This window comes from Dromaius novaehollandiae, chromosome Z, assembly GCF_036370855.1.
Source record: "Dromaius novaehollandiae isolate bDroNov1 chromosome Z, bDroNov1.hap1, whole genome shotgun sequence".
Classification (NCBI taxonomy): Eukaryota; Metazoa; Chordata; class Aves; order Casuariiformes; family Dromaiidae; genus Dromaius; species Dromaius novaehollandiae.
In genome coordinates, this window is record NC_088132.1 from 26,760,495 (window position 1) to 26,776,132 (window position 15,638).

The window sequence follows — 15,638 nt, forward strand, 5'->3', positions numbered from 1 at the left end:
AAATGGGCTCTCCGAAATACTCTACTTTTTTTCCCCCACTCTTACACGTTACAGGCTGCGGTGGTCGAAGCAGATCTAGTCAGTTGTGTCAGTTGCCACATACTGCTTTCCTTTTTTTAACCTTTTTTTTTTTGATGCTAAGGGTTACATCTTGCATGACGCACCCGTGCAGGAAAACTTACTAAATAAAAGTCACTTTTAATCCGCTGTGATTTGTCATCCTGCTCACAGTCTCCTTTTTTGTCCTTGATCCTGGCCGTGCAGGGGGATTTCCTTCAGAAAATGCATGAAGATGGAAACACTGATCTGGAAAATGAAGGGCTGCTTTGCTTTTCCCTTCTTTCTTTTCTTGTTTCCAGGTGCTTTTTAAGTTGTAACAGTGTTGCTAAATCTCTTTAACACAGTCAGCTAACTAGCAATATTTTTCGGGGGCCTGATCCTGCTCCCATAAATTGAGTTTGCAAATGTGCCATGCAAAATAGCAGTATTAAGTGTGATAAATCTGCATATTCAGTCTTCAGTACGTAGCAGACAGCCGAAAGTATATATGCCAAGTTCTGGGGGTCTCTATTGTGCGTGTAAGGTTATTTATATATAAACATAAATCTTGAAATACCGCCAAAGTCCTTGAACTGCATTTCCAATCATTTCCAATTATTCTTCCATAGAACTGAGTTGCTAGTTTTACCAAATTGATATAACTAGTTACAAAAATGATTCAGGAGTTACCTTCTAATTTTATTAGATAATTTTTTAATGGGGAAAGCAGTCTATGTATCTATGACTTGTGCTCAGATCTAGTTGCGATCCAGTTTGCTGTGAAACCTAACTCATTTTAATTATGGGAGCTGTCTTGAGAAACTGATTGATGTGTCATACCACAAAACACTGACTGCAGTCAGTCCATGGGAGCTGTGGACAAAAATTATTTTACAGAATAAGGCCAAAATCATTAAAAAGCATGATTTCTACTCCAAATTTATCCTCTTCCTTTTTCTTTTTTCTCTAATCCCAGTTCCCCACCATCCTTTTTATGCTAGCATCACTTTAATTTATTACTTCATTTTGCATGACTTTGACTGAGTTCAAGAATCATTATTTATGTAACTGCAGTTGAACAGGATACCATGGTGGTAATATGTTTAAAAGGAAAAATGGGGAAAAAATCTCTAAATACAGTATTGCTTTCTACATTCTGTTCTGCCTTCTGATAGCGTGTATAATGCAATGTTTAAAACAGTGTTTTCTAGTGAGTGATACTTGTTAACAGAATTATCTTGGATATTACCTACAAATCCTGAAGTTGTTACTTAGTTGCCTAACTAATCCCAGAACGTAAGAGCACACAACCAGACCCACTCTATCGGAATTTTTAGTTTATTTCAGCTAAAGAGCAACAACGAAAACATGAAGCAGATACTTTTATGTCATTCAGAATATGTTTCTCCCTGCTCATAATGAGTTATACATCTACTTATGATTTGTATTAAGTAGGTGTATATTTGTGTTCTTGTCTTTTATTTTTTTAAATGAATAAATCTTTTCAGAATACATTTTTATGTTCTTGTGATATCCACAAGATGGCATGCAATCTCTTTCAGTAGTTGCAGGTTTGGGCATAGGATTTACAGTCTTACCTCAAAACAGACCCTGAGAAATATTAAGTCAAGGAAGTATTTGTTTAAGAACTACGTGGTAAGTAATTTCACAAAAGTCTAACTAATGACTGGTATCTCATTCTGTCAAGTAGTTATGATGTTAGTCCTTTCTCTCAGTCTTTGTGATGGATTGCTGTGATCTTACTAAAACTTAAACCACCCTTGATATTGGACATCTTTTTTTCGTTATTAATTGTACCTGGTTCACATTGGAGGGGAGATTTATCTGTTTTGAAATTTAGTAGAGTTGGTAGGCCATTATTGTCAGTGAAAAGTTTTAAATATTTTTCTAGTATACATGAAGCCATAGAAACCAGAACACCGAAAACAGAGTAGGTATTGTGTCATCTGTGCAGGCCCTGTGTCAGTTTACCCAATCCATTGTGGCCCAATATTTAATGTAATGCCGGAACATACTTCATTCATCTTGTTTTGTAATAAAGCATATGGCATGTATCACATCACAACTTCAGGCCAGAGCCTTTGTCTCCTGCTGTCATACTGTAAATGAATGCCTTCCTAGGCACAGCTTAAGGTGAGATCAGGAATATCTTGTTTTCTGTATGTAAAGGCTGGGAAAAATAGCAATTAAATGTTTTGCTGATACTGGGATATTTTAGAGTTGTCCTGGCCAAGCTGGAAAGTCTGGTTATACTGGGCTCTGCTGAAATATTCAGGAGGTGACTGAGAGAAAAGGGAGGCATGTAATAAAACCAGTCCATTTTAACTAGCTCCTTGGAAGTTTCTGTAGCTGCCATGACAAAACTCTCATTGATTCAGGAGTTCATTCCAAGGACACCCTGGCACTCCTTACTTTCAGTAGGCTGAAACCAGGTGATGAAATCAAGAGTACAAAGACATATACAAAACAGTCTTGCCAGAAGCTTGCCTAGTAACACACCTGCTTTGAAAGTATTTTTCTGCATTTTGGTCTGAAATAGCAAAACAGGAGCTCGGTGCTTTTTTTTCTGTTTTTTTCTTTTTTTTTTTTAACAGTCTAAAGTTTTGTTCCATTTGAAAGGACCATGTTATGCTAGAAGAAATAACTGCAGATTCATTATGTAATCACTAACAAGACTGTACTACATTACGCTGAAGCAATGGGAACTATGAACATCAGCATACCAAAGCACAGCTGATTAGCTTCCGATAATTTCAGAAATTAAATGAAATTTTCAGAAATGAAATGACAAACAATGTCTGTTTGCTTACTTATGGGTGCAACTCAGACATTGCACAAAGAAATACTGAAGTGGTAGTGCTTGATACTTTTTGAAAGCTTATATCAATGTGTTCAAAAGTTGCCCTTAGCTTTTGAATCACTGTTTCTGTTCTCTCTAGCGCCTTTTTCCACCCTGTATCTTCAACTGGCTGCATGAAATATGCACGGCACCGCTTTCAATCAGCTAAACTGCTTCCCTTTGTCTCTGCACAGCATAGTATTATGCTATGTAGACATACTTTATGATTAACACTTCTAATTCTCTATATTCTAAATCTGCACCTAGGCTCTCTTCCGAAGAACTTCTTTTAAAAGGATTTTGCAGCCATCGCAATTTGTCCCTCTTCCAAGAATGGTTGAACAGGTGCCTCGGTTAAATAATAACTGTGTGATCTCAGTCTCTTTAGGCTGAATCATAACAATGGCAATTTGAACGTCAATGCTGTATATCACACATGTTTTCCAAGACACAGGTGATCCAGATTAAAGTGATGGTGTTCAGTATAACACACATTTTCTATGAGCATTATAAAAGCAACTCAAAACTTTGAACATCTAGATTTCCAATCAACTACAAACAGAAGGATATGTTGCAGCCTGATTAATGGTTTTACACAATCTTCCTACTTTCCTACCCACAAAGACTTTGGTAGCATGAAAGTTTAATATGGCATGACATCTTGGGCAGCCTTCACCCCTAAACACAGCTGAATTAGATTCTCATGCGTTTGAGAGTCCATGCTCTAGAATATCTTGAATTTTGCAACAAGTGGCACAGACTGCCAATATGAATCCCAGAATGAAGTGGAGAAGAGCAAGACTGCAGGGATCTCAGTGAAGTACATTGGGAGATATTTAATGTGTTGTCAGAGGCTGTGCAATGCCTTGTGGATGAATAGGCATTAGGGAATTTGGAGGTTAGTGTGAAGATATTTCTGATCTGTATTCCTGCAGAAAAGGCACATGAGGAGGGAGGGATAATGGGTTAGGGGACACCGTAAGCTCAAATCTATTAAGAAAACCGCAGGCAAATACAGCTGGATGGATAGTGGATTTTTCAGCTCATTGAATGAGACAGAAAACAGATATACCTTCCTTTCAAATTTTGATGAGTCTGAATCATTTCTGATTCTGATGAATTGGAAAGCAAAAAAATTAAATACCCAAATGTTTAAATTTTAATAAACTTTTCTGGCCTGGAACTTACTTTTGTTTGGCTTTTAATTCCTACTTTTCACTGCAAAGAAAGGCAGGCAAAGATGCATAAGACTTACATAGTAGGGCAGTATCTCTTAGCAAAGAACCTGTTAGAAGGGAGGAAGCTTAAATGGGAATGAGCATGGAGATAAAAGCACCAGATATTTGATGCTTGTGACACCACTTCACAAGTCTGGATACACCCTTTAAATTAAATAAGCTGTCTTCCTTATAAAGCAAGCTAGTCTGTCTTTACCATGAGAACTAGCACAATGACTAAAGGCAGAAAAAATTAAATCTGTGACCACTAGACTCATTTATGGATGTTATACTCAGAAGTGCTGGGAAGAACAAATCCTCCCCCAAAACCACAAGACCCTTATTGCCCCAGTGGTAGATTTGCTTTTTACATCCAGGAATTATCTGCAGAGGACCTCATCTCTAGACTCGTTACGGAAAGTTGAAGAAAGACCATATTCATTTCCAGACTACAAGGGAAAAAACCTTTTCGCCTGTGTGATGCCATTGGAAAGAGAGGATGAACGTAGTGATACTGGTGACTCACATTGCAGGGAAGAGCTAACAAACAAAATGGCCACAGGTTTTTTTTTTTTTTTTTTTTTTTTTTGGCTGGCTCATTACTAGTTGTTAGGATCATTCTCTTCCCACCTTCCCTGGGCTGTGCCTTGGTATGATAAGCAGGCCTTTAGCAATGTGTTGGAAAAAAAGTGTTGCCATTTCAGCCCTGTTCACACACTAAGCAATGGCTGAGCAAACAGAAAAGATTCTGATTACATTTTCTCATTGTTAAAAGGAACCTGGAATTTGTGCTACACCTGTCATCGCTGATATGCCATGCTGGCTCCCAAGCACATGCAGACCATTCCTGCATTTATTGCAGCACTACCATCTATATAGGTCAATTGCTCTTTCACTTAGCAATCTTCTTTCTGAAGAGGATTGCTGCCTTTTGAAGAAAAAGCCCTAATCATCATTCCTGTGCAAAGAAACCCTTCTTGATGCATCCTATTTATCTTTAGTCCTGTGTTTTCTTAATACAGGAATATTTGCATAACAGTTGCAAAAGGTGTAGCCATAATTCCACTCCTGACTTTTGAGCTACGTTCCAGTTGTTGTACATACGACTGTAGTTCCCACAAGCAGCCTGCACCAGGCCATCCGTGCTGGCACAGGGGTTACCCAGCTCCTACCACATCGCTCTCCACCTCTAGGGAACGACTGCTGTCACGTAGCCTTGCCAGTAAACTTGGCCTGGTGCTGCCTTACCCATCTGCAGAATAGCCTCCAAGCTCAAGCCAAACCTGTATATACAAAAGACATGCATAAAAAAGGAAACCAGAATTAATACAAGATTGCTTTCTCTTTTCTTTTTTTTTGGGGGGGGGAAATAAAATCCTAAAATTAAAAGGGGAAGAAAAAATTGTGAACCTGCCTGAAGTGATTCTTCCGAAATTATTTCCTTCCAGCAATGACACAGCACAGACAGCAGCAATACTGATTCCATAAGCACAAACAGTTTAATAAACCAGATGCAGTGTAAAACCACATTCTGTTCAGCATACATGGATTTAAACAATTAAAGGCTTAAACAAGGCGCGTTTCCTCCAAGGTTATTTCTTCCCCCCATGGACTAGGAAGTAATATTTGGAAACAATGAGCAAAAGAAAGAAGTTATTTTTCTTCACTCAGTTCTTCTCAAATCATTTCCTACCCAAATGTAAAACCAAGCACAACTATAACATGTGCTATCTAACTGCAGAAACACACAAATACGAAAGGACAAAGGTTGTTTCTAGGGTCAGGGGCTGCTAACAAAGAATAACAGTTATTCTATCCATGTGTTTCCTGGTCTTTTTGCAACCGATCATGCATTTAGGGTTTGCATCCTGTGATAAGCAATTACCAACCATACCAGTAAAGAAGGTATTAAAGAAGAAAGTAGCCCTATTGCAATACTTAGGATTGATGTGTTAGAAGAAAGTAGCCCTATTGCAATACTTAGGATTGATGTGTTAAACCAGATTCACTTCCTCATGTAATTCCTTCTGACTCTCATAGGAGTTCAAACCCTTTCATCCTATTTTCTTTCTCCTTTCCTTCCAATTTCTTTGACTTTTTACTCAGTACTGTACAACACTGTATTGTATTAATGTATAAATGCAGTAATGATGCATATGCCAAGGAGTTGGATCTGGTGACGTTGGACTAGATGCAGGACTGCCAATGAGCAGAATATGTCCTTTGGCTCAAGCATGGAGTCTGGTAGATTATATTCCTACTTGGAAGATGTATTAAATAGCTTTTTGTAACTGGGATATGAGTCTTATTCCATCCCCTCCCACATCACCAATTTGTCTAGTAGGGCTCCTTCAAGCACAGGCATTTGCACCCTCTTCCACCGTAAATGCGACTGTGTGGTTTCCAGTGAATCCAGCTTGTGAGATCCTTGCTGGAGGCTAGGAACTTGCTGCTGGCAGGGTAATATGGAGGAGCTAACTCACGTGTCATGTGTGAGCTCTGACAGATCTGCTCTCCAAGCTGCTGCTGGGTCATTTCCTGTCACCCGAGGAGTATCAGGACTTGGGCAGTCTGGATAGTGCAGCTGCTGATGTTTGTTGCTAAATTAATTATGGTGTAGAAGCACTGTGTGCTTCCCCTTTAGTTCTCCCAGTTAAGCCACTTCCTGCTGAATTAAACCAGTGACTTTTCTGCTCTCTGGGAGTTATAATTAACAATCACTTCCCTCCCAGAAACAAAACAAAAAAAATTCAGTACGGTGATCTCTTATTCCATGTAGTCTTGAGCCATGGAGGCTCATCTAATTCAGTACTAGACTCAAATACAGTTGTTCTATCCAGTTTTTCCACATTATTAGTATCGCCGTTTCATGCACATGGATTGTTGATTTTTCCCCAAACTATTTATCTTGACAAAGAAGTATTAGCTGGAACCCATGGTTTGTGCTACAAGACAAGTTGAGCAGAAGGTTGTGTTAAGCCTACTCTAACTTACAGAGCTAACTATCCCTAGAAACTCAGTTTTTCATAGCCATCATTAATGCAGTATCAGATAGGCTTAATAAAGAGGTATATTTTGTTTTTGTTACCTAAAAATGAATCAGAGGTTAGTAAATGCCATTGTGAATTTTGGGCAACCTCGTACTGAGAATGTACAAAGGCTGAACAGATATTCTGAGGTATTGCAAAATATCTATTCACATATGAGAAAGGACATAATATTCTGAAGTGCTTTCAATAATCCTTCACTTCCTTCTTTGACAGAAAGAAAAACTAATCTGTTTAGTTTTCAGACTGATATCTTTTCACATCAGACAAGCAACTCTACCATGCATTACCTGTCTCTAGGATTAAGTAATAAGTAATAAATAATAGAAGAAGGAGCACTAAAACTCTTTTTAGAGAATATATTTTTTAAAAAAAGCAAACTGCCTTTTTCCTCTTCTTTTAAGGGGAAATCAAGCAACAGAATAGAAGCTGCGAGAAGGTCAGTTTTTGAAGTACACGCTTGTTTTCATGCTAAAGAGATAATACACTCCTATTGCCCATAGCAAACCTGTTAACTAGAATTCAAGTTTCTGATTCTGTTGCCTTTTTGAGGAAATATATACCAAATGATTCAAAAGTTCAATATACTCTGAAAAATCTTTGACATGGAGCTGTGAAAGAACACATGCAAACCGTCAACTGCACCCGTGCTTTTGCTAGCCTACCATCTGTACCAAGAGTGAATGGGAGACACCAGACTTAATAGTATCACTAACACTGAGCAAAACTTGCACCATGAGGTGTTCTTACTGGACTGGGTGAGGCCACAAATTGTGACTCTGAGCCTTACATATGTGAAGTCTCAGCCCAGTGTGCTAGTTAATAAGGTCATGGGCTTACGTACTACTGAGGTGAAACTACATACAGTGGTACTGACAAGCCCACACAGTCACATCAGTGCCTTATTCATGAGCGCTGTCCTAAGATTCATGTTGGGTTTTGTTTTATTTTAATTTGACCTTTCGGAGGATTAAAAGTATAAGCTGGGTATTGAGGACTGATGTGGAGAGCGAGCTGCCAGGGAAAGGCTTATAATGCACAGGGAGGAACACGTAAGTTCAAGGTAGATCAGTACTTCTTACAAAGCTGAGTTCAGCTTGGACTGTAGCATCCCGGACCATAGCACTCCTTTCTGCTGTGCAGGAATTTAATCAACTGCTCTAACCACTTTTGTTTTAGCTTTCTCATACACTTGTGCCAAGGCCATGGATTAGTGTAACCAAGAGAGGAAAGGTTAACAAAAGACAATTGTTTACCTGAGCACTCAGAAATGCTACCAGGTTGGTATCAAATTTTTATGCTGGTTGACCAGTTTTTGAACGAATTTCAATGCTATGTTTAAACAAAGAGAAGTGAATGTCAATATAGAATTGAAGGCTCTTTCCATTGCAGTCCTTAGAATATTGCTAAATTAGATAAAAGTCGTCTACTACTTTCTTGGCAAGTACTTCTGCCAAATATATCCATATCAGACAGTTCCACTGTCCATAGTTTTTGATAAATTCATAAAACATATCCTGAATGTGATATGAAAACATATTACAGCAGTCTCACTTGTCCAGAAACATCTGAGCAATCATGAAGGATTTATGATCCGTTCTCAGTCAACACCAGAACAAGTTAAATGATTTGAAACAAAGCTTTCTTCAATGGACATCCCTAAAAAGTTGATCCAACAGGTTGCTTAAACATCAGGCCAAATTCTCATCTCAGTTACCTCAGTTTAAATCCCTATTAGATTTTTTTTAATCAATTAAACTATAGTGGTTTAAATTAAAATAAATGACAATAGAGTCTTAATCTATACATCTCTTCTTCACAGCATACTGAAATCCCACCAGTTTTACAAATACCTGTCTGGGCTAGCTGTGAGTGTATATGTTTGCCAGAAATATGGATTATATTCTATTCTAAACTAGTGGGATATACCTTTCAAATTTTTGCTTTGAAATATTTAGGAATTCAGATTTTAAGGTAATTATTTCCTATGCAGTATTTAGTTGTCATTTTATATGCAAAGAATGAGTATAGCTTTTGGGAGTGATTTTTTATTCAAGGAATTTTTAATCCTGAACTGATTTCTGAAGACTCATGTCTGATACAGAAAAGCAAAAGATTCTCTAGTTTGATCTTCCTTCATCATCAGAAAGCCTCAGCATATTCCAAAGAAGCACTAAGCAATATAACTAACATCTACCACTTCATCTTTTTTTGTGTGTCTCTTCAGGAGTAGCACATGCAATGCAATGTTTTGCTGTGGTAGGAATGAGGGTAATTGTTTTCTTTTTTAGTTTGGCCTGAATATAATTGTTGCCATGAATTCACAGAAGAGAGGAGAAACAGGACCAAAGACTTGTGCTTTGTTCTTTATTTCTGTGAGAACATCAAGTCAGTTTCCCAGAAATTTTTGTCCGTCCATAGATTAATTTTTCCTTAGTATAGAAAGTTGCAGCATTATGCCAAAGGAACAAAACAGTCATCGCCAGACTTCATTCTGACCTTTAGGTAAAGTTTTATGTGTTCTGGGCCCAGGCCATAAAATAGTCTTGAACATATTTGGTTTGAGATACTATTATTACGAAGAAGGTGACTGAAGGAAGCAATGGTTGCAAAAGGTTTGGGCAGTCAGGTTAATAATATTTGTGCAAAATGTTTAGTCAGTAAACCTTAAAGCACTTCACTGAATTTCTTCCTTTACTTCAGTCAGAAACTACAGATATGAGAAAATTTATATATCAGGTAAATTTTCTGCTTAGAAAAATTTTTTTTTCTCTTCTATTATAAAGAACACCTTGGAAAGGCACCACTTCAACTGCATAAATAAAGGTTTCTTCCTATTTGCTTAGTAAGTGCAATATTTCAGACTGAGATAACATCACTTTTTTTTATTCTTTTTCTGGTTTCATGCTAGAAAAGTATAGGCTGCAGGTCTTTTCATACTACAGCTTTTTCAGTTCAGACTATGGAAAGAACAGTGATTTGCTGGAATGATTTTTCTCTATCATATCTAGTTATAGGGCTACATTCTGTTGGTGTCTGCCAGAATAGAGAGATTCCTAGCATCATACCTGCTTATGGTCTGCCCCTTTCTTGCTCAATAAAACACAGAGAAGAAAATGCTGTCTGAGACTACTGGACATTTTCTTGGCAATTAAAACCAAGTCTATTCATATCCAGTCCTGATTTAAACCCTTTCTGTGAACACTATCCTGAGGTACAGACTGCTGCCACAATGACAGATCAAACAACTTCAAGAGTGAACAGGATGGCTAATATATGGTGTAAATGAAAATATGTCAGCCAGGAAGCTTTTGTGCAGGACCGAGGAGTTTTCTTGAGGATGCGATTCCAATCTTCCTACGCAGGTCTGGAGAGAAAGCTGGTCTTCTTCAGGATGGCAACAACCCCACTTCCTTGCAGAGCTACAGGGATGATTTTTTGGTGCATGCCAGCAAGATGGGACATAAAAACACCTCAAAATATTTGTCTAGAGTCCTTTTCACTACCAAGTTTTTTACATTATAGAGTGAATTTTGCTTGCAAAGCAGTTTTTATTTACAGAGATCTTTCTCACACAGGGTTCTAGTCTTTCAAGAGATTACTAGCAGTGTAAAGGTCTCTCTGAACTTTTTATGGAGGAAACATTTTTTTCAAAAGTTTCATTCTTTTGAGGACTGAGAATCCTTTAAGAGAACAAATGTGATCTTGAGCTGTTAAAGTTCAATGGTGAGAGCACTGAGAGCAGGAAATGAAACTCTTTCTTTCTCACAAGCTGCTTACTCATGATGTACCATCAAGGGGTAAATTCTTATGGGTTTTTTTGAATACTTAGCTCTGCCTCAAAATGTAACCACCTATGAACACCACGTGATAAGAGTGGGCATAGGAAAATTAAAAAAAAAAAAAACACAAAAAAGGAAAGCATCACAGAGGAACAGCCAAACTTTGAAGAGATCAAGCAGGTATTTTGTCCCTTATGAAGGGTCAATGGAGGTGCTGGAAAGAAATGGAGATGATAGTTGTTTTTTCATATTTCTGGATATTGATGTTTTCTTCATAATTGAAACTTTGGCGATAATATACAGTTATTACACATATACAGTTATGTACGAAAGAAATGTGCTAAGTACTCTTGACCTGTAAAGAATGAAACTGTTAAGAGGCAGCAGTCATGTATGAAAAGGAAACTTCTGAAGCACTTACAAGTGATTCGCCTTGTATACAAGTCTTAGGGAACCTCTTGTTCAGCATCTGTCTTTGACAGTGCTAAGACACTTGAACCTGAACAAAATGTCTCCATAGAATCCGGATTTAAACTTAGCATAAAAAAGGAGTGGTAAGTTGCCAAATATAAATAGGCCAGCCTATAATTACGACCCCATTTTAACCTTGGGGGCAGAATAATAATGGACTACATCACCAAACCACAAGCTCATGGGAATGTAAGGAAACAAGATATATTTGAGACTTAAGTCTGCAAAATTCAATCTGGTGAGGTTGGAAAAGACAGCCTGAAAGACTATATAAAGTGTGGAATAAAATACAGATCCAAGCACTACCTGTCCTTTTGATAAAGATGCTACATGTCCAAGAACTTAAGCCACATGACAAAGCCTGCAGGCAAAGAAGAACTTCCGAAAAAAAAGGAAAGTATACCCATACCATACGGTATGCCAGTACTGATTCAAGAAATGATTCAGCAGACAGTTCTATCTAGTGCTGTGAATAAAGCCCTTATTATTCATATGGTAATGTCCAACTTATATGATTATATGACATCTAAATTTACAGCAAAGTCACAGAGAGGTAACAGTCAGATCACACACTGGGTAACAACTCTTACTACCAGGTTATGTGTATTAAATGTAGAAGTAAAATACAACCTAGGAAATGCACAGACCACAGTCTCCTTAAGGAATGGCATATCTAGTCCAGTACTGGAAAATATCAGTCAATATATGTTATTCAAAGTTGATGCAGTAGAACCAACTCCCACAGGAGTGCCTGAAAATTCATATTTCTGTCGTTTCTTATGAATCACATATAGTGTACTTTTAAGAAAGTGGTGTACAGGGAGACTGAGTGGCCCAGAGGGACAGCTGGACATCCTCTTTCCAGTTGAGCAAAGGCTGGTAAAAAATAGGTGGCCTCCAAAAAATACTCAGCTGATCCCTGCTAACAAACAGAGCAACCTTGCTATAAAAGACAAACACAAAGATTATGTACGGAGAAAGCATAACAGAATGAAAAAATAACAGAAGTACTGCCAATTTCACAGAAATATGAGAAAGTGTCACAAAGAAAGTTGTAAGATGAAATTCTGAGTAGGTTTTGAAAGCTTGGTTATGAAGGAGCAAAGTAAAGACAAGAGTCTAATGCTATATGCATAAATACACATGCAAAGGAAACAGGTGTGTGGTTCAGAACAGACATTGCTTTGTTTGGATATGCTGGGAAAAAAGTGTTGATACTGAATTCTCTTTCTTTCTTTCTAAAAGTAAAAACATTAGAGAATATAGCATGAAATCCTATTATCTAGATACGTCATACCAACAACCCAGAAAGCTGCAGTACCTGCAAAATGCAAACTGGAAACTTAGAACCACACTACCAGTTTATGCAACTACTGATGGTAAAACACTGTTACTGTAAAAATCTTAGAACTATATCAAAGATGCTGCTCATACGATAAAGGATCACATGAGTTTGGACATTCATAATGGAAAGGAAGTATATGTGTATCTAGCAAAACAACATAAGAGGCAGAGAAAGTTTATTGTGAAGTTCTTCCTCACTGCTATGACAACCAAACAACATCCCACCTTCAACGAGAGGAGGGAAGAAGAAATGAGACTCAAATTTAGATTATGAGAAAAGGGGCTCTGAAACAGTCAAGTGATGATAGAAAATTGAAGGAAAGGCTTGAGCAGGGCATTGCAGAGGCAAAGTCTGCAGTCTTTCAGGAGCCTGAACTCAGATCACCTTAAAGACTAGTGAGATGGGGCTCCGAAATTCCTGAAATGCTTCAAGAGTGTAAGAATGAAAGGAAACCAACTCAGACATTAATGCAGAACTCCTGGTGAACGCATATGTATATATGTGTATATATGTGTGTATGTACATATATACACACACACACACACACACACACAAATATATTGTTATTTGTTAATTTTACTTTGGGAGAAGGCACTTTTTAGGACAACCGGTACTTATAGTAACTAAAACTTAGAAAAGTTTGAAAGGTTGAAGTTAGTATAAGTTGTTGGTGTCTCAGCTCAGTGTCTCAGGAGGAGCTTGACTGATGCACCTCATGGTTTAGGTTTCCTGTGGTTAAAATACAGGCATTGCCTAGGCCGTACCAGAAGCTTCTTTCATCATTGCTGCTGGAGAAGACAGGGCAAGAAGGAGTCCTTGGTTTCCCAGGCAGACATGTTAATGCCGGGCATGCTTCTCACCTCTTCAGTGCAATCAGCAAGTCGGGCCTTTTAACTGGGTCAGAGTAACAGAAAATAGTCTAAGTGGCACAATGAGAGGCCCCTAATTTATCCGGTATATGCTTTACAGTTAATTTTGGCAACTGCAGTCCGCTTCATTTCTATTTTCAGTTCTGTAATTAGGACTCGCTGCCAACCAGCCTCTTGGAAGGAGCTTGTCCCAGGGTGGCCTTGAAGTATAGCAATTTGTGTGAACGCACAATGGGTAAAATGAAAGACTAGTTCCAGTGTGTACTGCAAATATCCTGAAAAGGAAAAATTGACCTTCCCTTATTAACTCTAGCTGTGAGCCATGCTCATCCCTGCAATTAAGCACTCATCCATTTCACGTGCCTTTTTGTTCCAGAAAGAAACACGCTACAATGTACTTGAGGTGCATTTTCTTAGGCAAGCTGGAATGTAGGAGTCCTCCTTCTGTCATACAGCATTTTGCGTTAAAATGATTTTTACAGGTATGGTCACTTTCAGACCTCTTTTTTCACACAGCATGTTTGCAGTTCAGGCAGATACCCCCTCCCTACCCCCACCGGGGTTCTGCTTTCAAGACTGTATTTGCAAAATGAAGATTAGGATTATTTTTTTCCCCCAGATGAAAGTTGAAATTTTGAATTCGGAACACAACTGTGAAGCTTGGAGCTCTCCAAATCTTCCTCCTCCGCTGAGGTCAGCCCAGGCCCTGAGACCCTTGAGCAGGGCTGGACTGTGCTGGCACATTGCCACAAAGCGCCACAAAAGCGCGAAGGATTTTGGGCACGTTGCTCGTGCCCTCCTTCTCCAGGGCGGCCCAGGCGGTCTGTGGGGCTGGGTCTGCCCTGAGGAGCTACGAGGGTACAGAGCAAGCTCGAGGTGGCCGGTATGTGTGCACACACACAGGGTGGGGAACTTGGGCACGAACGTACATTAAGGCTCATAAACTTTACAGCTAGTGATGTCTGCAGAAAAGATAATACGAAGTTCTGGATTATAGCAGCTCTTCCATTAGAGAGGGTTAGTATAATAAAGGCATATTCTCCATGTTAAGACGGCTCAAACATGAGTCCTCTAGAGGAAGATTCAAAATCAAGGTTTGGCTAACTCTTCTTAATGTTAGATCTGAACTAGCACGAGAAACTGATATTGGAGTTAAATTTACTAGACACATAAAGTCATAGCGGTGATTATTTTAAAGGGTAAGCAGAGAATTTAGAGCATGCCTACCTGTGCAACAGGTGTCCCCCCAGTAGAAATATATTCAAGGCGTATTGTCCTGAAATACTCTTGACCATATCTATGTATGTTTAGCCATGCATAGAAAACTGACTGTGTTCCTGAAACTTAGCCTTAATTATGGTGTTTGTATGCCTTGTTCTAACTGGATGGCTGGTCTTACCATGGCTCTTAAATATTCATGTAAAAATTGCTTTCATGCAAACCGGTCAAGACTTGCAATAAAATCAACAATGTATTCTTAATTTCCCATGTTTGTGACTTTGCTCCTTGTCCATTTTGGTCTACATTTTGTCTCTGAATTCCTCCTTTTCTATTATTTCATTTTATTTCCTGAACGGTATTTCCAAATCTTGAACAACAACTCTTTTTTTCATTTTTACTTGATTTTGTTTCACAAATGTCTCTCACTGGTCTACCACACAGCAAGTAGCAGCCTGGGCACTCTATCCTCGACGTATCGCAGCCTCGAGATCAGAAGTTTGAAAACCACTGTGCAAACCCACTTTATCCATGTTTTTCAGGATGAGTTGTCAAAAACCATGCATGAAAGGAACCATAATTAAAATGCACTCACTGAAATTTCTTTCTTTCTTTTTTTTTTTTTTTTTTTTTGGTAAATGTGCATGCAGATGCTGAGATCACCCTTATGGTTCACACAGCTATGCAGAGATACAGCTAAATACACATATGGGATCAGCGGAGTTGTGCCTCTAGATGCAAGTAGCCTATTGCCATCCACCGTGTGGGTATACCCCTACTACAGACTCAC